Below are 12,886 nucleotides of genomic sequence, written 5' to 3' on the forward strand. Positions count from 1 at the left end.
CCAATCTGATTATACACCATCCCCCAGATATTGTTTAGAATCTGGTGTTTCAGAACAAAGGGGCTGATTCACAGAACTAACTTAAGACAAAATCCTAAACTTACTACTTTTGGTATTCACAGAAGTTAGGATTTTGTCTTAAGACACACTTAAGACAGACTTAAGACAGAATCCTAACTTAAGTCTGTCTTAAGTCTGTTTTAAGACAAAATCCTAACTTCTGTGAATACCAAAAGTAGTAAGTTTAGGATTTTGTCCAAAGTTAGTTCTGTGAATCGGGCCCAAAGGGCGGGGGTACGCGGGTGGAAGAAATAAAGGGACTCGTCCTCTTGTTAATATTATCAAAGACACAAAAGGAGCCCGTCCATCAATCATGGACTAGACCTCCACATCTAGTAGTAGTAGTTGTTACTTCGGTTGTAACAACCATCAAAGTTTGCAGCAAAACACAATAAACATTAAAAGAACATTACACAGAACATTCATCATATTATTACCTAGTATGCCCTAACCATTACGTGCAAGAAGCAGCAGCACCTCTAGTACATAGTGAATACACCTTGAATCAAATACCACTGTCAATATAAATTATACACAACAAATAAAATACTAATCAACAAGAATACAAAACATACATATAGCTAGTATCCATATACAATCATAGCAGCATACTTATTAGCAGCCCTCATCAAGGTCGTTCCTCTGGTTTAAAATGCCAAGTGCTTCAGAAATGATGTAACTGCTGGTACCACAATAGTATTATAAAATCAATACCACCATAAATAGGGTCAATACAGAATAGAAACACATTAAATGTATATCAATAAAATACAGTAAAACACCATGAGATCAGTACACAAAAAGGAAGTCAATTGTAGCAAATAAAATAGAGCCCATAATCATTATGCTGTTTGATTTTTAAAAATTGCAGTACGTTTGTGCAAAACTGCTTCTCGGAATTTACTGACAGCTAAAACAATTCTGAAAGATAGGTCAGTTTTTAGTATCCTTAATGCTGCTTGATCGCGTGTACCCCCCAGTTCCCGACATATGGGTATTATCCATTTACTATGGGGGGAATGAATACTCTGAGCAGAAAAAGAGTTGTTTTGATTCACTTTAGTCACCCTGGTTGGACGTAGGACAGGTCAATGTTGCCTGTGCTTTATTTTATTTGTGGGTAAATGATCTTATAGGAGTGCCCCAACCAAAAACGTATAAAAAGGCTTTCAGGAAAGACTGCAGGTATGAAGTATAAATATTCCTCAAAAAGGGGTAGACATTTTAAAATCTAAAATTGTGTAGTCAAAGATCCTAAAAACCTTCTACTTGTTATCCCTTCGTTAATACAAGCCCAATAGGTGGTTTTTAGAAGGCTTATATCAGTTTTCTTTAATTTGGTAGGATCAGCCCAAAATCTAGGAAGACCTAGCTTACCCATCCAAGAGAACTCTTTTAAAACATGGGAGCGATCTAGCACCTGGGTGTTTAAGAACATCATTTAGGGAATCCCTGTAGTCAGCAAGCTCTGGTGTGCACCAAATTTGGAACCATTTATGGCGGAGACCGTGCAGTGGTGAGCTGTGACCCTTGACGCTGTTCGCAGGGCCGGTCGCTCCACTCACCACACGGCCCCCCGTGTGTCCTGGTCTCACAGCTGGTGCCGCGAGTTCGCCGCTGCTCCTGCTGCCCTAAGTATATTGTGCATCTCTCTGCTCTGTGCCCTTTTTCTGCTTGTGCCACTGTTTTGGCTTTTGTATCTGTAATTTTGTCTGTGCCACTGATTATCTCAAGGCATGCCCCCTCGCCGCTCTCCCCATGATTGTTTTCCCGCTCTGTGTCCCCCCACGCTCCCCGCCGCTGCTCCCCTGCGGCCCGCCCCCTTTTTCTTTCTGTACCGATCCCGCTTCCCATGCGCTGCCCGGCTCCTGCCTCCCAGCTGCTCCTCCCTCCCACTTCACCATTTATGGCGGAGAACGCACGAACGTGCAGGGGTAACGCGCAGCGGGTGCACCAATTGCACACCAAAGGCAAGCCGGTCTACCCCCGTCCGCGCCTGGACCGCGCCCAGTGCCAGGACCCCTGGACCTCGCCAGACCCAAACCCACCAATATACATACAACAGCGCCACCCTCAACGTCCTCAACACCGGACAAGCGCCCACCTGCTATCAAACCAGCCCCGGACGCACCAACGGACCCTTCACCTGTCGAGCCTGCAAATTCACCTGCCTCAAGCCCCGCCCCCCCGCCCGCCAAAGCAAACAGCAACAACAAACACCTCAAGTGCATCCTCCTCAACACCCACTCCGTTCACAAGCACGCTATCGAACTCTGGGACCTCCTTGACACAACCACATGACGTCACCTTCCTCACGGAAACCTGGATGAACGCCTCCTCAGCCCCCGACAACGCCATAGCCATCTCGACGGCTACAAAATCACCCGGAAGGACCGCGTCAACAAAACAGGAGGAGGGATCGCCATCATCTACAAAAACACCATCAGCATCATGACCAACGCAGAAGCCACCATCCCCGCCACCGAACACCTACACTTCCAGATCCACACCGACCCCCTGACCACCCTCAGATGAACACTCATCTATAGACCCCCGGGCCCACGCACACAATTCAGCGAAACCATCGCTGACGCCATCAGCTTGCACGCCCTAGCCTCGCCAGAATACATCCTCCTAGGAGACATGAATTCCACCTGGACAACAACAACACCACCACCACCCTGATCGACACTGTGGAAACTTAATACGGTTTGGTGAACATTATCTGCGCCATCTTCCCTTTTGCCCCGATGCCACACTCTTCGCCGCACACGCCCACCACATTAGCTGCCTTGACCAGAACCACCCTCTGCACACCCCTGACCCCCAGCACGGCTCTCCACCTACACAAGCACCCCCACACACTGATCACCCCCGCTTTCACATGCCTTGCGCGTAAGCGGCAGTCATTTTGAGCACCATGGCCCCTCTGCCCCTCGCTGATAGCCAGCGCGTCTCTCTCTCTCTCTCTCTCTCTCTCTCTCTCTCTCTCTCTCTCTCTCTCTCTCTCTTAACCTCACAGACATCCCCCCGCACGCTGGCAACCCCCTCGCTCTCCTTGGGTCATAAACCCCTCTTCAGCGCAGATCTGCCTCAGAATCCCATCCTGTTCCCAGCGCGACACCTCCCTTCATTCCTTTCATAGTCTCAGGCCCTTTGATGCAAACCCCCTCTTTCCTGTGTGCCCGTCTGTCTTCCTTGTTCCCAAGCCACCACCTGGCCCTGCGGATACTGTTTATTACCCCGTACTGTAGGAAGCCTCCCCTCCCCATCAAAAGACCCTCGAACCGATCAAAGCCCCCACCCTACGAGATCCGATCAAACTTCAAACATTCCGTGAATCGGCGGAATGTCCTGCTGCGCGATAATCATCACCTGTTGTGACCGGGGTGGGGAATTCAACTGCAAATGTATGTGGGAACGGGCCTGAGGGGGAGATTACGAGGATGTTCTTTCATATATCAAAGTGTTGCAAGAATGTGTTACGTGCAATAAAGATCATAAACCTGAGTATAAGAGGCCAGGCCTCAGAGATGCAGGTAGAGCACCTCGTGACGATACTTGCTGTCTGAATTGATGTGTTCTCCTCCGGAGAGAATAAACCCTCGTTTCCTGCCTTTCAGTCTCCAGCGCCTGCTTCTTCATTGAGTAAATATTGGTGGGTCATAGAGGCGATACCGCCGGGCAACACAAAAAGGGTCTTTGGTTACTGGTTGTCTACGACCCCTTTTACAATTGGCGTCCCAAGCGTGGGGCCCATCAGCGACTCGTGGATCCAGTGGGAGAGGTCCTGACGACAGAGTGAACGACTGCAACGATCGGAAGGTACCCTGTCCGATAGACCCTCGTCTGACAGCCGATCATCCGAACTTCACTGGTTCCGAACAGACCTCTCTCGAGTGATCTACGGTCCTGACTGGGAACCATCAGGAGTGCCATGAGGAGTACGAAGGAAAGAGGACGATCGGGCGCTGGATTCGGAAGACAAGAAACTGTCCATACGGTCCGGGTAAGGTCGTGTAAACACGACGAATTGCGGAATGATTGATGATTGATGGAAAATACTAGTATTTGTTCTTTGTTAATTTATTTGGAGTTTCGCTGTCGGCAAACGGAGAAACAACCGGCTCTCTCTTTGCAAGCAGTGAAGGATAGGTAACGCACCCGTCGTGCCTATCTTTCTCCCCCACTGATCAATTGCCCCTCCCCATTGATTAACTGTTACGGATTGTTTTCTGGAGACTCTCTGTCTGCAAACAGGAAAGAATAGGTCCCCTCTTTGCAGATAGTGAAAGGGTAGGTGACGCAAACCTTTGCGGGCCTACTTATTCTCCCCATTGACCATTTTTTTATTTTCTATTTTATTGACCAAACACTGATTGCCCGATATTGGTTCTTGAGGTATTCACTGCCTGCAAACAACGTAGAATAGAAATATTCTGTCTAGTCTTTGCACGCAGTGATAAGATAGGTAGTGCTGACTATTATCCCCATTGTGATCCGTCATGCCTGTCTTCTCCCCACTGATGGATAGCTGGTTCAGCCCGGACCGTTAATTAGAGGTGGACCATCTAGCCCCACTGGAAGGCACCCCTAATAAAGACATGTTCACAAAGTATGGATTAATTACCATAGCCTATAGTAAGCTATGGCACAAGTATACCAAAACAAACCAAGAGAAACAGTGGCCACTGATAGGATCCTTCGATTTAGACAAAATAGAAACGGTGGAAATAGCCCTTCGGAATAACAAGACAACGCCTATTATGCTCGATAGTCTCGGTATGTGGCGCAAAGAGGCTACGCAACGAAAAGAAAGAGACGAAGTCAAAATAGTTAAAGAAACGCGACAGGCAATCCTCCAAACGTCTGGTAGGCAAAAGGAAGGGCCAAGGACGACACAGTTCCGAGGATTAGACACAAAAAGAGAACGGTGCAAAGGGATGTGCCGATGGGACAACCCCGAGACACAACGACCCAAAAGTAATCCCCCGACACTATGCACAGGACGAACAGATTTAAGGCAAAACCAATGTGCTTTCTGTAAATGTCTCGGGCACTGGAAAGCCCAATGCCCGACTCTACAGAACATAAGTAAGAGCGGAGGGTCGACAGAAATAACAGGCCGGCAGAAAGGGAAAAGGCGCGAGACAAAAACAAATCAGACAAACACGGACAGGACGGATAGAACCACCACGTTCGATTATGCTCGATGGCACAAATTTCGTCAGACCAATTTGAACGACATGTTAGAGTTCTGGGACTGATTGCCCCCCCTGTTGCCCCCCACTCTGAAAAACAAAAGCAAATACAGGCCTGCGTAGACAACCTCCTGTTAGAAAAAGGACTCAGGGAAACCAAGCATCTGTTATATAATTTAGGGTTTAATTACGATAGAGATAACACACAACCAACGATAAATAGAAAAACTAGTAAAACATTCTTTAAGGTAAACTGTACTAATAGGAACAATACAAAACATATTACGCTCACTCCGAAAGTCTTCAAAATGTAACGAGTCAACGGTCCCGCCCATCCGGAAGGTGAAACACATAGCACGTGTGGGGCGGGGCCAGTCATCAGCCATAGACCAAAAGAAATAGCCGATGAGAGGGTACGGGAGGCTCCATGGGCCGACATGAAATGGTCTTCCCATACTCTCCTTCCTGGGGTGACGTCCCCTGGCCACGAGTAGGGAGGGGCGGATCCAGATGACCCCCTCCCTCGTATCTCCTGGTCCGGCCATCACGAATTCCTCCATCGAACTGGTGCAGGGGGACTGGGAGGGAGAGGCGACGCGGACTAGCCTCTCCCACCTCCACAGATAGGAGGCTTCCCAGCCCCGGCCCGGCGCCGAAATCCTCCAGCCGGGCCACGGATATACTTGTGCAGCACAGAACGTACAATGTTCGACGGACCTATTTCCGCAGCACAGAACATACAATGTTCGACGGACCTATTTGCGGAGCACAGAACGTACAATGTCCGACGGATCTATTTTCGCAGCACCGGACATACAATGGTCCCCCAAGAGTCGGAGTCAGGGGTGTAGGGTGGTCATCATGTGCACCCCTGATTCGAAGGGACGGCATGGGATGCGCTGGGAGAGGGAGGTGGCGCGAACAAGCCTCCCCCACCTCCCCAGGTGAAGGCTCCACAGCTGCCCCCTGGTGCCCCGAACCAAATGTCCTGCTCCAACAGCATGGTGTTCTGTCTTTGTCACCTCAAGAAGTTTCTTCCACTCCCGAAAGACACGACGAAGGGCGGCGGCTGCAGGGTCTCAAAATGGCGTCTGGGCCCTCTGGAAGGCGGGTCTAGGCCGCTGGAGTAACTTTGTCCGGTATTGCAACTCGGGCACTTGCCCACCTGGGCACGAGCCCCCACCTCCGACAACATCCCCACAGCTTTGAAGATTCTACCAGAGTCCCAGAAGCCCTCGGCCCCTACAGGCTTCCGGTAGGGAACAACTGGAACGACCACGACATAGCCGCAAGACGGTGGTGCTCTCGTGTCCGCACCAGCTTCAGTCTGAGCCACCCAGGAACATTGTGGGCTAACGAATTCGAGTGAGTTCCGGCTGAACCTCAACGTGACCTGGTAGGGAAGATTCTACCTCCCTCCCCTCTTGATTGACGGTACACATTACCAGCCCCTCTGTTAGCACAGGTTTTTTTGAACTGCCGAAAAGGATTCTGGTACAACCAACCCGGCATCGCCCAAAATGGCGCCGGTATCAATAGGAACTTACGGACACCTCGTGGTGTTCTTTGACTAACAAGACTTGATGTTCTGAGTTATGTATGTGAACCCTTGTACACTTGACGAAGAGGAGAGGAGGGTTCACTTGGCGAACATTTGAAAGGATCCCGTTAATATGTTGATTTCAATGTACGATTTATTATGATATTTATTGTAACCAATACATAACGTAGCTTGCAACGCACGCCCACGGTATACATCTAGGAAATGTGATTGCATTTAGCCTGACTGTGTTTCAATTTATGAAATAAATACCCTATGACCCCTCAATTGTTAAAAGACGTTTTCAGTTTCTTGCAAATAACTAAGTAGACGTTTTTCAATGTTTTTAAATACTGCAAAATAGCCCCCTATTATATGTGCTTCAGCCATCGCCGTGTCCGACCAAATACGATTGCCTTCACATATTTACTTACTAAACGATTACGCAAATAAAGGTTTTCCAAACTATGAACAGGTATCGCATACTTCTGTAAATGTGGGAATTGGCGGGAAGGCTATTCTGTGCGCAACAGTTCTGCTCTCTTTTCAAGGTTATTAGAAAATGATTGTTCGGCCCTGGATTGATGATCGACTCAAAGGGTATGATACGCTGCCTCCAAATATGCGACTAGGCTCAGGAACTAACGCATGAAGAAGGACCTCGACTTCTGAGAATGGGTAAAGTAAAGCGGTGTGAATGATAGAACGTTATAAAGGTATGGTGGTCGAAGGTACTAAGGGACAGGGTTGACCGAAGAACTGATATGCCTTAGAACATCACAGCTTTGGGAATGATTTAAGGATCCCGGTGGCTAGATACATCTACAAAACCAGGTACCTCGCGCTAGGCGCCTCTGATTCCTCTTTTTTTAGCGTTTCCCTACACCCGATCTATAACGCCACCCTCGAACCCCCCCCACGAACAACCTATCACACTGCCCGCTCCCTTGACTTCAGAAACCAAGACCCTAGGGATTATATCCCGAGGAGATAAGTGCGAGTATATGGTAAGTAAATAACTTTCGTGCCCGTACATTTGATATGCTCGAATGTTGTTTCCCCCCCCTCCCGTTTCTCCCTTTTTCTCCCTCTACAGGTTACATTGGAATAATGACTAGGGTATAGTAAAAGATCTGGAGCCATGCCATGTCCGATACATGAAGCGGACCTACGCTGCAAGATGGCACCTAAAGACACCCGACTCAATGCATGTCCTTATGTACCTGGCCTAATGCTCTTCCGTCCCAAACTGCATGCTTTCTAACACAAACCCAAAATGTTTCATGTTGGGAAATGCACTGAATAGCCTAAATAGTACATGGCCACTCTCCATGTCACACGTGTACTATTTAGCCTATTGTTGATCTCTCTCCCTCTCTATCTGTCTCTCTCTATCTTTCTCTCTCTATCTTTCTCTCTCTAGCTGTCTCTCTCTCTCTCTCTCTCTCTCTCTCTCTCTCTCTCTCTCCTCCACTCTTTCGCTCTTTCTAGCAACTGGCACCTAATTGGCAAACCACTACCCCCTGGTGCACCACCTGATTGGCTCCAAATACCACAAGTATTTGCACAAATTTGTCTTAAATATAAATTGCATCGATACCACGTTACTACCTCTCCTTTCCTGCTAAATGTTGATGAAACCTAGATTGACCGAAAGGAAAAGGACAGGTAAGACGACTCGAATTCGAGTGAGTTCCGGCTGAACCTCAACGTGACCTGGTAGGGAAGATTCTACCTCCCTCCCCTCTTGATTGACGGTACACATTACCAGCCCCTCTGTTAGCACAGGTTTTTTTGAACTGCCGAAAAGGATTCTGGTACAACCAACCCGGCATCGCCCAAAATGGCGCCGGTATCAATAGGAACTTACGGACACCTCGTGGTGTTCTTTGACTAACAAGACTTGATGTTCTGAGTTATGTATGTGAACCCTTGTACACTTGACGAAGAGGAGAGGAGGGTTCACTTGGCGAACATTTGAAAGGATCCCGTTAATATGTTGATTTCAATGTACGATTTATTATGATATTTATTGTAACCAATACATAACGTAGCTTGCAACGCACGCCCACGGTATACATCTAGGAAATGTGATTGCATTTAGCCTGACTGTGTTTCAATTTATGAAATAAATACCCTATGACCCCTCAATTGTTAAAAGACGTTTTCAGTTTCTTGCAAATAACTAAGTAGACGTTTTTCAATGTTTTTAAATACTGCAAAATAGCCCCCTATTGTATGTGCTTCAGCCATCGCCGTGTCCGACCAAATACGATTGCCTTCACATATTTACTTACTAAACGATTACGCAAATAAAGGTTTTCCAAACTATGAACAGGTATCGCATACTTCTGTAAATGTGGGAATTGGCGGGAAGGCTATTCTGTGCGCAACAGTTCTGCTCTCTTTTCAAGGTTATTAGAAAATGATTGTTCGGCCCTGGATTGATGATCGACTCAAAGGGTATGATACGCTGCCTCCAAATATGCGACTAGGCTCAGGAACTAACGCATGAAGAAGGACCTCGACTTCTGAGAATGGGTAAAGTAAAGCGGTGTGAATGATAGAACGTTATAAAGGTATGGTGGTCGAAGGTACTAAGGGACAGGGTTGACCGAAGAACTGATATGCCTTAGAACATCACAGCTTTGGGAATGATTTAAGGATCCCGGTGGCTAGATACATCTACAAAACCAGGTACCTCGCGCTAGGCGCCTCTGATTCCTCTTTTTTTAGCGTTTCCCTACACCCGACCTATAACGCCACCCTCGAACCCCCCCCACGAACAACCTATCACACTGCCCGCTCCCTTGACTTCAGAAACCAAGACCCTAGGGATTATATCCCGAGGAGATAAGTGCGAGTATATGGTAAGTAAATAACTTTCGTGCCCGTACATTTGATATGCTCGAATGTTGTTTCCCCCCCCTCCCGTTTCTCCCTTTTTCTCCCTCTACAGGTTACATTGGAATAATGACTAGGGTATAGTAAAAGATCTGGAGCCATGCCATGTCCGATACATGAAGCGGACCTACGCTGCAAGATGGCACCTAAAGACACCCGACTCAATGCATGTCCTTATGTACCTGGCCTAATGCTCTTCCGTCCCAAACTGCATGCTTTCTAACACAAACCCAAAATGTTTCATGTTGGGAAATGCACTGAATAGCCTAAATAGTACATGGCCACTCTCCATGTCACACGTGTACTATTTAGCCTATTGTTGATCTCTCTCCCTCTCTATCTGTCTCTCTCTATCTTTCTCTCTCTATCTTTCTCTCTCTAGCTGTCTCTCTCTCTCTCTCTCTCTCTCTCTCTCCTCCACTCTTTCGCTCTTTCTAGCAACTGGCACCTAATTGGCAAACCACTACCCCCTGGTGCACCACCTGATTGGCTCCAAATACCACAAGTATTTGCACAAATTTGTCTTAAATATAAATTGCATCGATACCACGTTACTACCTCTCCTTTCCTGCTAAATGTTGATGAAACCTAGATTGACCGAAAGGAAAAGGACAGGTAAGACGACTAAGGTTCTCTAATCTGACCCATTTTGAGGGAACTACTTGTCAGTGGCATCCATGATAAAATGTTTCCGGTAGCGCAACCTTCCCCGTCCCAAAATTGTATCAATGCCCCAATCAGCAAAGGCGACCGAGATACACCCGCCTTCCCAGGACGCCATCAGTTTTGTATCGGCTGCCCTAGACGAGAATTTGAAAAATGTCCCTTGCTCCAATTCACTGTGTTCCTAGTTGTTTCCCATAAGACCCCACTCGCATCAAAGATGAGTTTAATAGTTATCGCAAGCCCCCCCCCGAGTTTTAATGAAGTAGCCAGGTTGTAAGAAACGATGTAGAGATTAGAATGTTTACAAAGTTAAAATTAGATCGAAAAATGAAAGAACTTGTTGTATTAAACCTTGTTGAAAATGAGATGTTTAGCCAAAGATAAGACGCATTAATGTAATGGAGAATAGTTTAGCCTGTGTTCATTCCTCAGAAGGATGCCCATCAGACTATGGTGAATAACACGTTACACTTTTCCGTAAAATACCAAGCCCTGAAGACCGGTCTAGCCTTGCAAGACTCGTACTAGGGAAATGGGTCACTACCAGGAGAACTGACATGACTGTAATAAACAAATGCAATAAATGGGTATCAGACCTCGTACCACGACAAAATGAATGTAATAAACCGACAAAACGCCAATGAAATAACCACAAAGGGAAGTTGTTGGGAATCCAGCAAACCCATCATCAATTGTTTATACGTTGGCTGCAAACCTCAATGTAGCGGATGTTTACCCCAGTTGCTTGGTGTTGGGAGAGAAATAGATTTACGTAATTACCTTCCTCTGCAAAATCTCTAAAGACTGTCTTTTCAAACTCATTTAAGGGTACCACTGTCGGAGGAGAAAGAGACCGGATGTGGGAGCACGCGGCCTGACTGCAGACCGTGGAACCTCAGCGACGGAGGCCAAGGCGAGACCACAACAGTAAGGAGTCGCAGGACAAGGCACTGTTTCCGACAAACCTAAAGGAAAGGGCTGACCTGAGGCCCCTGCTCTATGATCGACGCGTGCCGAAAGGTCCCTGCTCTCTGAACGTGATTATGGACCCGCCTGTCTAAAATTTTCCGTCTCTCTGGTCTGTTCCCGACCTGGCCCTGCTCCATCCCCTCCTCCTCCGACCTGCCATAAAGACTATTCACCCACACACCCTCCCTCCACCTGAACTTCCAAAATCCTCTAAATCCTATTGTGCCATCCGGAGAAGGGCATTTCCTGCGTCAAAGAGGAGGGAGCCCTGACTAAGTAGACCACGAACTGTGTTGAATCTCAGAACGGTGACCTAAAACACCACCAAGGGTCACCCCAAAGAGAAGCTAAACGAAGTATGTGGTTCTGCCCGGTACCGAGCACCTTGAAGATGATGGAAGCAACAGGAAATACCCACCACAGAAACCCAAGAACAGACAGACTCCACAACTCAAAGACAATTGCACCCTTCACCACAATCCTTTTCTGTCTCCTTCTAATGACCACTCTCTGGATTATGGAAGAAAATGCATCTGCTCCAAAACCATAACGCATTTCTCTCATGAGGCCTGGCGAAACAGTACAAAGGCACTCTCCTGCCCGCAGACCTCCAACGGCTCAACCCACATGAACATTCCTGCTAACGAACGAATTGTAATACAGGTGTTCAACAGTGCCAACAGAAGACGACAAAGAATGCCGAGAACTGACTAACAATGGTCCACGACTATAAGACACTGGGAACACTGTTTATTGTTTTTACTATGTCTCATTTCTCTCCCAACCACCATTGAATTGACTATGCTCCAACCGAGCACAAAAAGAACCTACTTACTTGGTAACCTATCGGCTCCTATTCCGAATGACTACCAGCTTCTATGATCTGTACCCAACGCTCTCACTGCATAATTTTTGTCTGATATTGCATCACTATGACTTTCCTGCAACAAAGCTTAACGATGAGCCCGCCCACTGGATGAAAAGATTTTAAAAATGTGATGTTTATGTACAGTTCCTTCACCTGGGTTATCACTTCCTTACTTATGACCACAACAGTAGACATAGATAGGAAATAGGCCAGCAAGATGTCTTAGAAATGTTAAAGGGAGGACTGTGGAAACTTAATACGGTTTGGTGAACATTATCTGCGCCATCTTCCCTTTTGCCCCGATGCCACACTCTTCGCCGCACACGCCCACCACATTAGCTGCCTTGACCAGAACCACCCTCTGCACACCCCTGACCCCCAGCACGGCTCTCCACCTACACAAGCACCCCCACACACTGATCACCCCCGCTTTCACATGCCTTGCGCGTAAGCGGCAGTCATTTTGAGCACCATGGCCCCTCTGCCCCTCGCTGATAGCCAGCGCGTCTCTCTCTCTCTCTCTCTCTCTCTCTCTCTCTCTCTCTCTCTTAACCTCACAGACATCCCCCCGCACGCTGGCAACCCCCTCGCTCTCCTTGGGTCATAAACCCCTCTTCAGCGCAGATCTGCCTCAGAATCCCATCCTGTTCCCAGCGCGACACCTCCCTTCATTCCTTT

Source organism: Lissotriton vulgaris, chromosome 5 (assembly GCF_964263255.1).
Source record: "Lissotriton vulgaris chromosome 5, aLisVul1.2, whole genome shotgun sequence".
Taxonomy (NCBI): Eukaryota; Metazoa; Chordata; class Amphibia; order Caudata; family Salamandridae; genus Lissotriton; species Lissotriton vulgaris.